The sequence below is a fragment of the Lepeophtheirus salmonis genome, chromosome 9 (assembly GCF_016086655.4).
Source record: "Lepeophtheirus salmonis chromosome 9, UVic_Lsal_1.4, whole genome shotgun sequence".
In the NCBI taxonomy this organism is placed as follows: Eukaryota; Metazoa; Arthropoda; class Copepoda; order Siphonostomatoida; family Caligidae; genus Lepeophtheirus; species Lepeophtheirus salmonis.
This window is the reverse complement of record NC_052139.2, coordinates 22,254,409-22,266,990: the sequence shown is the minus strand read 5'-3', so window position 1 is coordinate 22,266,990 and position 12,582 is coordinate 22,254,409. Positions and strand designations below refer to the sequence as shown.

At 31.6% G+C, this 12,582-nt stretch overlaps 2 long non-coding RNA genes across 2 annotated transcripts; one reads left to right on the top strand and one right to left on the bottom strand.

Moving 5' to 3' along the window:
- Positions 1 to 2,527: 2,527 nt before the first annotated feature.
- On the bottom strand, positions 2,528 to 3,138 carry LOC139906337 (uncharacterized). The gene is made up of 2 exons (XR_011781809.1): positions 3,057 to 3,138; positions 2,528 to 2,826 (listed from the first exon to the last, which is right to left on the bottom strand). It is a non-coding gene; the product is annotated as an uncharacterized lncRNA (long non-coding RNA).
- On the top strand, positions 2,820 to 5,729 carry LOC121124650 (uncharacterized). The gene is made up of 2 exons (XR_005866361.2): positions 2,820 to 5,275; positions 5,341 to 5,729. It is a non-coding gene; the product is annotated as an uncharacterized lncRNA (long non-coding RNA).
- The last annotated feature ends 6,853 nt before the right edge of the window (positions 5,730 to 12,582 follow it).

Here is a 12,582-nt window from a genome sequence, read left to right as displayed (position 1 = left end):
ACCACCTTAATTGCTCCTCTGCACTCGTAGAAATAACGATTGAATCCCTTCTCGGAAAATTTCGATCTCCCCACTTTAACAAGGACTGTATATCTCTATAATATACACGCACCAGTGTAACCACCGGTCTAATGCTCTCCAGTAAACCTAAAAACCTTTGAGCGTCCTTCAGAGAGATCTTATTATTTTCCAGAAGACAAGCTTGGTTACCTTCTCCTGTTTATCACGTGGGAGAGAAACCTGAAATAGGTTTGTATTCCATAACAGACCCAAGTACCCGATTGTTAAAGACGGCTACAACGAGCTCCTTTTAAATTTAATAGAAAACCCGAGAAGACTAAAAATACACGCACATAGACAGGCATCTCTACGAGCTAAACTGTGTGAAGCCCCTTGTAATATGATATCCTCCAAATATATGCTACACGATATATTTAGCTCACCCATTAAAAGGGTGATGACGGGTCTTAGTAACTTAGTGAATACCCGTGGGGCAGATGAGAGGCTCTGAATTGATACATCTTACTCCTCCAACAAAACTGAGATAACGTCCATCTTTTTCATTAATATGAAAAGAATGATATGCGTTCGAAAGATCCATCGAACATAAATGAAAATTTATTTTGAACCAAGGTTTCAAAGAATGGACAGATTCCATTTTAAACTTGGATTTAACTAAAAATTTATTCAAACCCTTTAAATTTATGATGACGTTCCAACTTTCTTGTTCTTTTTTCCTAATAGCAAACACACCAGATACTACTTGTATCTGCTCTAAGTTTAAGTTTACTTCTGCAATAGCCCAGAAAGTAACATATCATCTATCTCTTTATCAACTGCCTTTTGAGCTTCTTCCCCTTGCCGTGGGTTTCCCTTAAAAAAAGTCTTTCCGGGTCCCCCTGATAAAAACTGTAATCTCACTGATTATGTTCAAAATAAAGGAACTATCTGATACCACACTCCAATTATCATAAAATAAACTTGTACGCCCAGCTGCACCACCCGGGATCGTACCCATTTCATGAAAATTGAAATTAAATTTAACGCCTAACAATTCACAGCACATAAACAGTAATTCTGGTTCAAAAACAATTTGTCTTGATATAAATTTTCCTTGCGATGAGATTTGTGATCATCTTCTTTGTGATCAATTTGTTTTTGCCCAAAATGGAAATTGAGGATTATATTCTTTTTACAATTTGCGGAAGAAACTTTAATGAAACTTTTAAAATTCAGCATTTTACTTTAAAATTAAAAAATCTCAATCCCTTTACTAATAATAAATTCAATTTGACAAAGTTCATTTTCAAATTGCTAGATAGGGTACAGAGACAGTTTTGAAGACTATATAAAATCTTGACTTTAAGTATATTTTTATCATTTATATTTACAAAAACAAGAATTAATATAGTCTATTTTGATTCGCTCTTTCAGAAAAAAGTTCCTTATAATTTCATAATAAACGATATCCCATGTCCATCCTTGGCATAGACTTTCTGAGTTTGAATTTGAGTGTGAAATGAAAGTTATAGTTATTATTATATTAATAAATGATATTTCAACCTTAAACCTCAAAATGTGTAGATCTCCTTATCCTATTGAATCCTCAACTCAACAGATCAATCGGCTTCTTGTATTTATTAACCACTAAAAATCATATTTTGTTTCAGGAGGGTCTTGAAACAATGTTTTTACTTCCATATATTATTATCATAGATTGTGATAGGGAAGCACAAGTAGTTAATAAAATATTTGTGATAAGTTAATAAAATATTTATTATTATAAATTATCATATTTAGAGATGCATGCAGACTTTCATGTACCTCTTGATGAAGAAATTGACAGCATATTTATGTCAATGATTCTTTGCGACAGACCATAATAGTCATATTCCGCGTCTCCTTCAAAATGCTTTGAAACCTACGTATTGAAGTTTGAACAGTTGTAATTGGATATGAAGGGGATGAATTATATATTCCAGAAATCTATTACGAGACCCAGGATGATCCTATGAATGATGACGATTGTTGTAACATGTTTTTAAGACCTTGCCGAAGTGAAACATACTTTTTTTGTGGTTAATAAATACGTGAACCCCGATGGATATGATAAGTTGTTGAGCTTAGAGGATTGAATATGATAAGGACATCTTCACAATTTGAGGCTTTAAGTTGGAATGTCATTTACTAATATAATAATAATTATAATTATAGTCCATTTCAAACTGAGGCCTTAGCTAAAAGGTATTAGTTTGGGAGACCCTGGCTTAGGAAATATTATAATTATCATATTATAGGGTCCCGACAAACTTAGTAGCGGACGTGGATCCATAATCTACCCCACCTTCTCCCTCTTTTATTTACACCGTCTCGTGCCTAAAACCACTTTTCCAGATCCATAAGAAGCCCTTAGCTATTTGGAACTCAGATACAACTGTATCACCCTGGCGACGTAAAAAAGTCATTGGAAAACGCTACATTTGCACAAAAAATAAACTCAGAAAATTGACTTATTGATTAAAGCTAATTTATTTTTTATAATATATATTGAATTTCTTTATTGTTTATTGCAATTGTAATTATATAATGTGTTGTTTTTTTTTAAATTAACATCATAGTCATTTTTTAATAAAGAACAAAGTAATTTAAATTGGATATTGCTTACAACTTATCAAATTCTGAAATGGGAAATGTATCATCAAATTTTGACGTTAATAGCTCTGCCATTCTGGATTTGGGCGCTATATCAGCGGATTTGAAAAATAACAACTCTGCACCTTTGAATGTTGTCGACCTAACTATCCAAAATGGTAGCAGTGGCACAAGCTATAGATAAGTAGGAGAAGATAAGTATTTTAATAAAGGGATAATAAGAAAAATTATGGAAATATCGAAAGGTTTAAGGTACATATTTAGAAACCATGTAAATATTAATGTATATAATAATGAAATAAGTTAATATTTATAAATATAGTTGTAACTTGTGAATCTTCATGAATAGATTTATTCAATTATTTTCATTTTGAAATATCCGCCCTCCGAAACAAAATACCTACATCCAATCACTCTTAAAGTCGATAAGCAAGGACATGGCAGTGTTGTGCAGCTATTTTCTTATTTAATGTGATAGGATCGATCGATGTAGATTTAAAGTATCGTTGAAATACTTGGGATAGATTAATTAATTAATTAATAACGTCTAATTAAGAGATTTGGTATTTCATTTATAAAATGATCTTTGCCTCTTTCACTGTCTATTGCTATAAATCATGAAATATTAAACATCAAATAGGGAAAAAATTTATATTCCAATTTTTTTAAATTTACTGATGTACTGTCTGTAATGTAAGCTCCTACAACTACACCTATATTATACCACCTATACTGTAGATCCATCGTCAACAATAATATCTTAGGACAGGGAAATTTTTTGGATATTTTGGCAGAATGCATCCCCTAACATCAAAACGTCCATGAAAATAAGATCAGTTATACTCTGGTGATTTGATTTCGTTTCGACTATTTTGGAGTTATTGGTGGACTACGAAGAGTGGTGAGTCTTACCAATAAACTTTCAACCTTAGAGTTTTTCATTATACAGGTATTTGGTTTAAATAAACCTATATCACTTAAACTTATTTATCGTTGAGGAGTATTCCATCAATACTTGATAACTCCATGATTAAAATATATAATATATATAAAAACACAAGATTGCAAGATAATTTACTCTCGAGGCACAGGGAAGAAGCACAAGTGAATGGTCGAAGCGAGCACAGCACAATCAATCTATGATTTTTATAAGTTAATGAAGTATTGTGATATATTTAATATTATGTATCATATTCACAAATGCATGCAGACTTTCATGGACTAGGTCCCCATCTTGATCTAGTTCTATAACTCTAGAACAATCCTCTTCATGGCCTTTTGATGAAGAAAGGGACTGCATATAAATGTCAATGATTCTTCGTAACGGACCGTAGAAGCAGTATTCCAGGATTCCTTCCGAATGCATTGAAACCTACGTTTTAAAGTAGGGTAAAGGAGAAGGAGTAGGAGCGAGTAGTGATAGTCGATGAACAAAAGGAAGAGTCATGACAGGATTTAATTATATTTCCCAAGGCCAAGGTATAAATAATAACCACGCATCGGGATTCCATTCCTACTCACTAATAGAAATTTACGACGACGTCATTTCTAATCCATAAACACTATAAATTATTCCTATCTGTATCCCATCCATCCCTAGTCATCACTCATCAATGAGGATGCCTGGCTCATCTCCAGTGCATTTTCTTTCTTCCTTTATTTTGTAATAACTAAGTAATAAGTTATACCTTATTATTTGTTATTATTTATGAGTTATTACTTATTGTCTATCAATTTAAGTCAAAGGAGCGTTCCGTCTTTATGGAGGGATAGTATGGGATAGGGGAAAAAGTGTCTACTCGACCCCAAACTACATCTGCTCTGAAGAAGAACCGCCTGTGGTAGAAATAGTCGAGCTAACGTCTCAAATCTCTTTTGAAACACCAATCTAATTCCTGGTGAGAAGGAGGATAGATTATTCTTACTTCAAGAATCTGCAGAATGGAGTAAATATCTATTTGAACCCTGTGAAAGTCGTAAGAAGAGATTGGTTGGCCAAATTCGGAGCTCACTTTTTGCCCTCCAAGGATGGAGGGACTGTCTTTGTACCGGACTGGGCCTAAGAACTTTGCTTAAGTCATTCACAAAGAGGAATTTCCAATCCTTGGTTAAATTGGAAGATGTTAAAGAGAGAGCTCTTGTTGAGTGGCTCCCTTCTTAACTACTCTTTTAAAAATGTCTCCTGCTATTCACCAGAGCCCTATAAGAACTTATAGGGCTCTGCTATTCACTAATCAAAGTTAATATTGAGTTCAAATATTTGCAGTCACTATTTAATAAATATTATAACTTCAGCAGACCTTTTTGGCCTAATATGGAAGTATCGGATATTTATTATCTATCATGACGAAGGACAATGTTTCAGATTAAACCTGGATATGTCGATTTGTCTCACTAAAATTTCTCTACTTTTGTCAGGTTCTCAATCGCAATTCAACTTAGTAAAGAATAATGATGGAAGATTTTATCATTCATGAACATTTTGGTGGATCATTTGTTTATCATAAGTATTCCAACAATACTGATGTATCTACATCGACCGATCCTATGACATTAAATAAGAAAAGCTGCACAACACCGCCATGTCCCCCTATCGACTTTAAGGGTGATAAATACATTGGATGTTGGTATTTTGTTTTGGAGGGGGGATTTTTCTAAATGAAAATAATTGAATTAATCTATTCATAGTTCCATCATTTCTTGTATCATTACATGGATCAATCAATTATCCTAATCCTACACTTTACGGAATCTTTACACTGATGATGCCTAGTGTGACACAAAAATGTAATTAATCAATGAAAGGGAAGAAGTGAAATAGTTATAAAGACCTCTAAATATTCCTTGGAAATAATTTTTTTTTTTACTAAAACTGATTTGAATTAACTAAAGTTAACCAGATTTTGGCACTAAATAGCCTCTATCTAGATATTTTACTTAAATATATTATATTGTAAATGTTTAGAAGAAGAAATGTATTATAAATACAAATTATTTAACTACTTAATTAATGAAATTGAACCTTACTACGGATAAACCTAGATAAATTGTAAACTAAAATAAAAACCTTTATTTAATCACTTTTAGTATAATTTTCTAAGATGTTACGAAGGTTGTAGTGTTTCCATACAATGACTATTAATTAATTATTGAAGGTTAATAACTTCGACAAAATTCCATTTCTCCGTTGCCATCACAATTGACTTCTCCGGAAAATGATATTCAAATCAGTTATAAAGAAATATAAATTTCATCAGTCCCACCCATTGATGAAGGTCATCATAGCCAAATACCCATCCTTCTCTTAATATAGTTGATGATAATCCAAGCTCATCATCCAATATTAATGAAAATATCCACTCAAATACTGAACAAGGACCTAATCAGTCATCGCATTCTCACTTTCCTCAAGAATGGGTGTCTCTCATGCAATGGGTACAACTTTATCATCAATGCATTAATAAAAATGTAAGAAAATGTTAAATTGTAAATATTGTATATATATATATTTTTTAAATATGTAAAAGCAACAACTTGTTGTTTTAGTATTCATTGGTAAAATATATGTTAGCTCTCAAAACTAGTTAAAGATGCTTGGTTAAATAAATTATTTTATTTGACATTATCACGTAATTGGTTAATTGATTTTTTTTTTTTTCCGAAGTCTATACAGTTTTAAAATAAAAATAAGTAAAAGTAATTTAGAGTACAGTCTCCCACTAAATTAGTGAAGCATAGGTTTTAGGCCAAGGTATTGACTTAGACAGATTGCTCTGGTACACCCTTCCAGACTCCCTCTGAGCGAGAATTCGCTCCAAATTGCTGTAAACCCACCTAAATATGATCATTAAGATATGTTTCACTTTTCGTTTTTCATAGTAGTAGTCTCCTGAAAGTCGCTCCCTGAAGTTGCTGGCCTCCCATTTCCAGTGAGAACATAGATTAATGATTCCACTTTGACAGATTTCTCTGGTATACCTTTCAAGACTGCTCCTAATCAAGAATTCGCTACACATTTTTTTAATCATTTTTCACTTTACCTAAATATGATCTTTTCCAGTTAGACATTTTTCACTTTAACTTAAATCCATAATAATAATTTAACTAATTACTTTGACTTCTAAAATTGAACGCTAATACTAAAATGAACGCTAACATTAATAATGGGTTTACTAGAGGACAAGTTAAAGCTGTTATACCGTGCGATATGGATGTTTTAGGATATAAGGATTGTTGAACAGACATGTGAACTTTTGCATCAAGTTATCTAGTGAACCAGACTGCATAATGGGATATTATAGGGGCTCTTTGATCCTCAGAGAAGCGGCTGTGCAAGAATTTAAACTTGCCGTGGGGAAGGGTGCGTTTTAGTATATAAGATGGAATTTTTTTATCATTTAATAGTTTCCATGCCCGAACATTACCACGAATGATATTACCACAAACTTTTTAAAAACAATAATTTTACTGGGCACCCTTTTTGGGGGCAGCCTTGACGCCCTTCCATTTCTATTTAAGACAGTACTTAGATGCAGAAAAGTGCATAACAGTGCTCCTTTCGGTAAGAAATCGAGTGAGATATCAATACAATGGATTTTTTCAATATCTGACCCTGAAAATAACTGTTTGTTCCTCTTTCTAGATTTTTAATCTTAGCCAAGGTATAGGATCAAGTCTCCAGCGGTGCTTCAACTCATCATGTTATCCGTTAGGGAAGTATCAACTGCTCTATGCACCTAGACTCGTGATTCCTACATGGCTAAGAAAATTTGATTTCATAAGATTCCAGGTAGGGATTTAATTAATTATTCTACCAAAAGACTTTATATTTGGGAATCCATCCCATGTATTTATGAGAAACTTCGTTTGCAAAGAGGAATTCACATATTCGTATCTTTGCCTTAGTTTTCCTGTTTCTTCGGAAAGAGTTTGTCAGGCTCTTATTCTCGTTTAGATGGTAATGACAAAGAAGTTCAATTCTCGGAATCTGTCTGTTTACCGACCAAAGACTGAATTACGAATAAAATGGATCAAAATCTTTTAGAGAATATGAATATATTTAATTCATGAATAATACATAGTGACAAATTATCAAATTCAATAGTGTTCTTGAATAGTGTTTCAATTTGTTAATCACAAAATGTTAAAACTTGTAAAATTAACTCAAATCATATCTTGAAGATGTTTCTTAATTTATTGAATTAGTATTCTTCGTCAATGATAACATTAATATTGCTTGAAAAGGCCCCAATTAAACAATATTTTTTAAAGATGGAAATATCATTAAAATCAGCATTAAAAAATTCTTTCGAATTGGAAACAAGGCAACAAGTAGTTCAATTAGCAATGCCCTTATCGATTAGCCTCCATAGTCCATTTTTCTATCCATATTCAAAACAAAGTTTGATTTTCTGAACATTTTTGGGTTCATAGCAATGAAAAGAAAGTTTCAAAAAAGTGAGGGAAAATTCAAATTCAAAATCTTTATTATATAATGCTTTTGATTCATGATTTTGTCATAATTAATACAGGAATAACCCCCCTTCATTCTTTATTATATGTATTATAATCATAAGTTAGCACTTGTTGGAGTTAGTAATTAAAATTTAAAATGGAATATGTTAAAAGCAAAAGAGGTTCGAATCTTCTTTGTTTTGAAGGATTTATCTTCAAACTTGACAAAAAAAATATACGAACGTGGAATTGGAGATGTACTGAAGTCGGATGGAAGGGAAGGATAATGACTAAGCATGAGCCTCAAGAAGGTGATCTACCAATTTTCCCATCATCTGACCATTGTCATGTCCCAGCACCTCACAAGATTAAGGTCAAAAGATTATACAACAGATTAAATGTAGACACTTACATTGGTAGACGAATAGGGAGCACTCGAAGAGTCTCTCGACATCCTCCATCACAATGGGACATGATGGTTAGAGTCAGTAACGGTCTACGGAGGACCAACAATTCGGTTTAGGCCTGGCACATGGTATTTCAATCTTCTTTGCAATGTCAGCACCCAAATATATGGAAATAAATAAAAAGTATTAATAAAGAAAATAGTAACCAAGAAGTAGTTTTACAGCAAGATTCTTTTAAACTGATATAATATATAATAAGAGAAAAGAAAAATAAACAAACACGACATTGGTTCCAATGGAACGAGTGCTAATCACTTAATTCTCCGTTATTAATTACAATATCATTAGACATAAATTCATTAAATTCAATTAAAATATGATTCTATTTTAGCTAGAATTATCAAGAATTATGATACACAATTCATTAAATGGCAAAAACAAGTGGTTAAATGGTCACAACAACGGGGATATTAGCTTTTTGATTTTTTCTCAAATAGATCTTCCTATTTAATTTTCTATCCAGTCTTTAATTTTGTAAGCCAATCAAATGATAAGGTAGAGTACAAATTAACCAATCAGGTGATAGGGCAAAGAAACAATCCTTTCCCCATTGCATCACTGCCCTATTACCTTAAAGAACTTGACTTCTTCCTTAAAAGCTCCACAAAAAATGATACGGGCAATAGAGAAGAGTCCATAGGACAATGAGGCATGCATACTTTATTATCCATTCACCTTTAATTACCCCTTATAATTTATTATTGCATATTTATAATAAATTTGATTGCATCACCACGTCCAACAAAATTGAATACATAAATTCTACTTCTTGATGATGAATGGAATCTAAGATGTGAAATGATCATTGGTAGCAACAGTGCTTTAATTGAGCATTCAATTTGTATATTTTAAAGTTTAAACTTTTTGTAATCTACATTAAGTCCAAGGCGTCGACTTTGATCTTGCACTTATCAACCCATTCAATCATAACCGATGAAATTTCAATATTATCAAAGAAGGAGTTTTCTTTTAAATAAAATTGAAAGTAGTTTAGTATAGTAAACAGGATGAAATTAATTTTAATCCATATTTTGTTTATTTTTGAACTTGGTGTGTATTTAAGTATAATTAAAAGTAATAAAGTTTTTGTAATAGATTTGCAAAATCAAATGTATTTAGAATAAGGACTTTATTAATACATGTCTCACAGTAATGATCATCGTACAATTTATTCTTCATTCAACTAATACAACTATTGAATATTTTTGTTTGACTCAATACAAAAAAAAAAAAACAAAATGTTAAAACTTGTAAAAATTGACACACATCAAATCTTGAACATATTTCTTAATGTATTAAATTAGTATTCTCCGTCAATGATAACAGTAATATTGTTTGAAAAGGCCCCAATTAAACAATATTTTTTAAAGATGGAAATATCATTAAAATCAGCATTAACAAATTATCGATAATTCATTTCAGTTAAGATTCACATGTGGTACAAGTGGCTTCTAAGGCTTCTAAATAAAGGATATCCTCTACTTAGTAACCGAACAATACAAAGAAATCTTAAGCGAGTTGATTTTTAACCTGGGATTCTTGGTTCTATAATGAACTTACTCTCCCCTAAGACTATATGCATGGACAAAAGTGAAGGAAAAGTATTGTGGAGTTGTCATGGATGAAATGTCTATAAAATCGGCTTTGGAATACGATGTTGGGGATCAAGCTGTGAGAGGATATGATACAATACAATTGTCGAGTGAAGAGATACCCTCACATGCTCTTGGGGTTGCCTTAGTGGGAGTGAAGAGTAGATGGAAACAGGTTGTTGCCTATCATTTAACTGGATCAAATGTTTGTTCAAAGACCACTGTTGAAGTTTTAAAAGAAATTATTTCTACTATTCAAAAACATGTTTTGAAGATTACTCAGATTACATCAGATATGGGACTTAGTAATCAGGGTGTCTAAAAGGAACTAGGAATTTTAATCAAGGAAAATGAAATCATGAATAAAATTCTTAGTCTCATCTATTCAGTGACTCACATATTTGTCATTGCAGATGTACCTCATTTAGTAAAAAATCTTCGTAATCATTTGATTAACGGTCAGAATATTGTATTGGCTCCAAAAATAGTTTCTATTTGCAACTTACCTTCACCTTTAATATCATTGCAACCTTTTCGCAATTTAATAGTCTTTCAATGTGATTGAGAGCTTAAACTCCTTTCTTGCCTTTCTACTAAAAATATCAATTCAGGAAATTTCAAAAAAATGAAAGTATCGTTGGCTTTATACCTTCTGATTCACGCTACTGGCAGTGCTCATTGTTTTTTGATCGAGAAATTCGATTATCCTGTGTCTTATACAGCGTGGTTTTGTGAGCAAGTTGGACGTTGGTTTGACTTAATGACTTCAAGGTCCTTAGGAACTGCTTTGAGTAAGTATACAAATGTATTAGTATGAATCATCAGTCCAATTTCCACAAGATTTCTGCAAAATCATCCTATCTTTAACCATTGGTGATGGTCATAAGCCTACTTGGAAACCCGTTCAAAAGGGAATAGTTTTATCGACTACCTCATTTCTCGAATTGTCCGAATATTTAATTTCTCAAGCTGGTTTTGCATTTGTGTTTGGTTCGAGATTCACCCAAGATTGCCTCAAAATATTTTTTCTAAACCGTTATGCACTTCGAACAAAAATTTACTTGTCGTCATCATGTATGAATTAATTTAAAAAAGTGTTTATGAAGTGAAAATCAAACATGTAAAAACATGTCTAAACATTCCACACTTTTAAAACCTAACAGATATTTGGAGGCTTGACCGATTACAAAGTGAATGCTAAACGATTAAACGAATTCAACATAATCGATTTAGTAAACCAAACATATTTAAAAAAATGAACAATTAAAATGAACTAAATTATTAAAAAAGGTGAAAAACAACAAGCCTCATCAATATATACTCTAAATATATATATATATACTGTATATTTAAACATGGCAAACAATATGTTGTATCGAATAAAGAGATTAATGGTTCTTTATTTTGCAAAGAATAGTTTCTAATATTTACTGATAACACTATCCAACAAAATCACACTTTTTTTAAAGCACGAGAACAACGTGTGCTCAATTTTATAGAGTTTGATATTCTGATTCTAAATATGGCCTATTGTTTCTCTAATAGCTTCGTGGCCTTCAGAAAAGGCAATACTTGTTTGCTTTTTTTGCAATTTTTAAGGTTCAAAGCTTTTGTAAGTACTTGGTGTTAAAGATAAGGATACATTATGTGAATCAATCTTAAAGGCCGATTTTTAAAAATTCTAAAACTATTTTTAAAATGTCTGTATCATGCTTATACAAAATTTCGTTTATAATTAACTAAAACTCGATTTAAGATAAAAAAAATATATATATTGAAAGCGTGTGATTATTCCAACATTCAAATCGACAAAAGACTATTATGGTTTTATTACAGCAGATAATGAATTAAATCAATTTTTACTACGATGCTTTCATGAACTCAGGATGATAAAAATGAACTCTAAATTTAAAACCCTGTATAGAAAATATATTCAATAATACTAAAATGAATATTTAATATGCAATAGAGTCTTATTAATTATTAATTCTGAAATACTACTATAGTTCTATAGAGGAGACCGACAAGTTTCACTTTTAGAATATATTTACATTTTGTACTAAAAGTGAAACTAATTAAAAGTTACTAATGATCAGTATTTTGTTATTTGAATTATAGTTTCCCTATCCATCGGTTGACAACGAAAACAGCAGAGACGGATCATAATGAGAGAGGACATAAAACTATCTATAACATTTTTTATTCATATGAAAATTATCAAATCTTTTTTCAGATCAAGATAAGATAACGTCTTTTTTCAGCAGTTCATCACAAGGGGAAGGCTCTATTGATAAATGTGGTACGAAAGGACTATAGTAATGTCTTAGACCCATGAACGATTTAACTTCAGCAAATAATATTTTATCAATTGTTCCTAGGAATAACGTTTGGATATTATATCTACACGTTTACTCTTT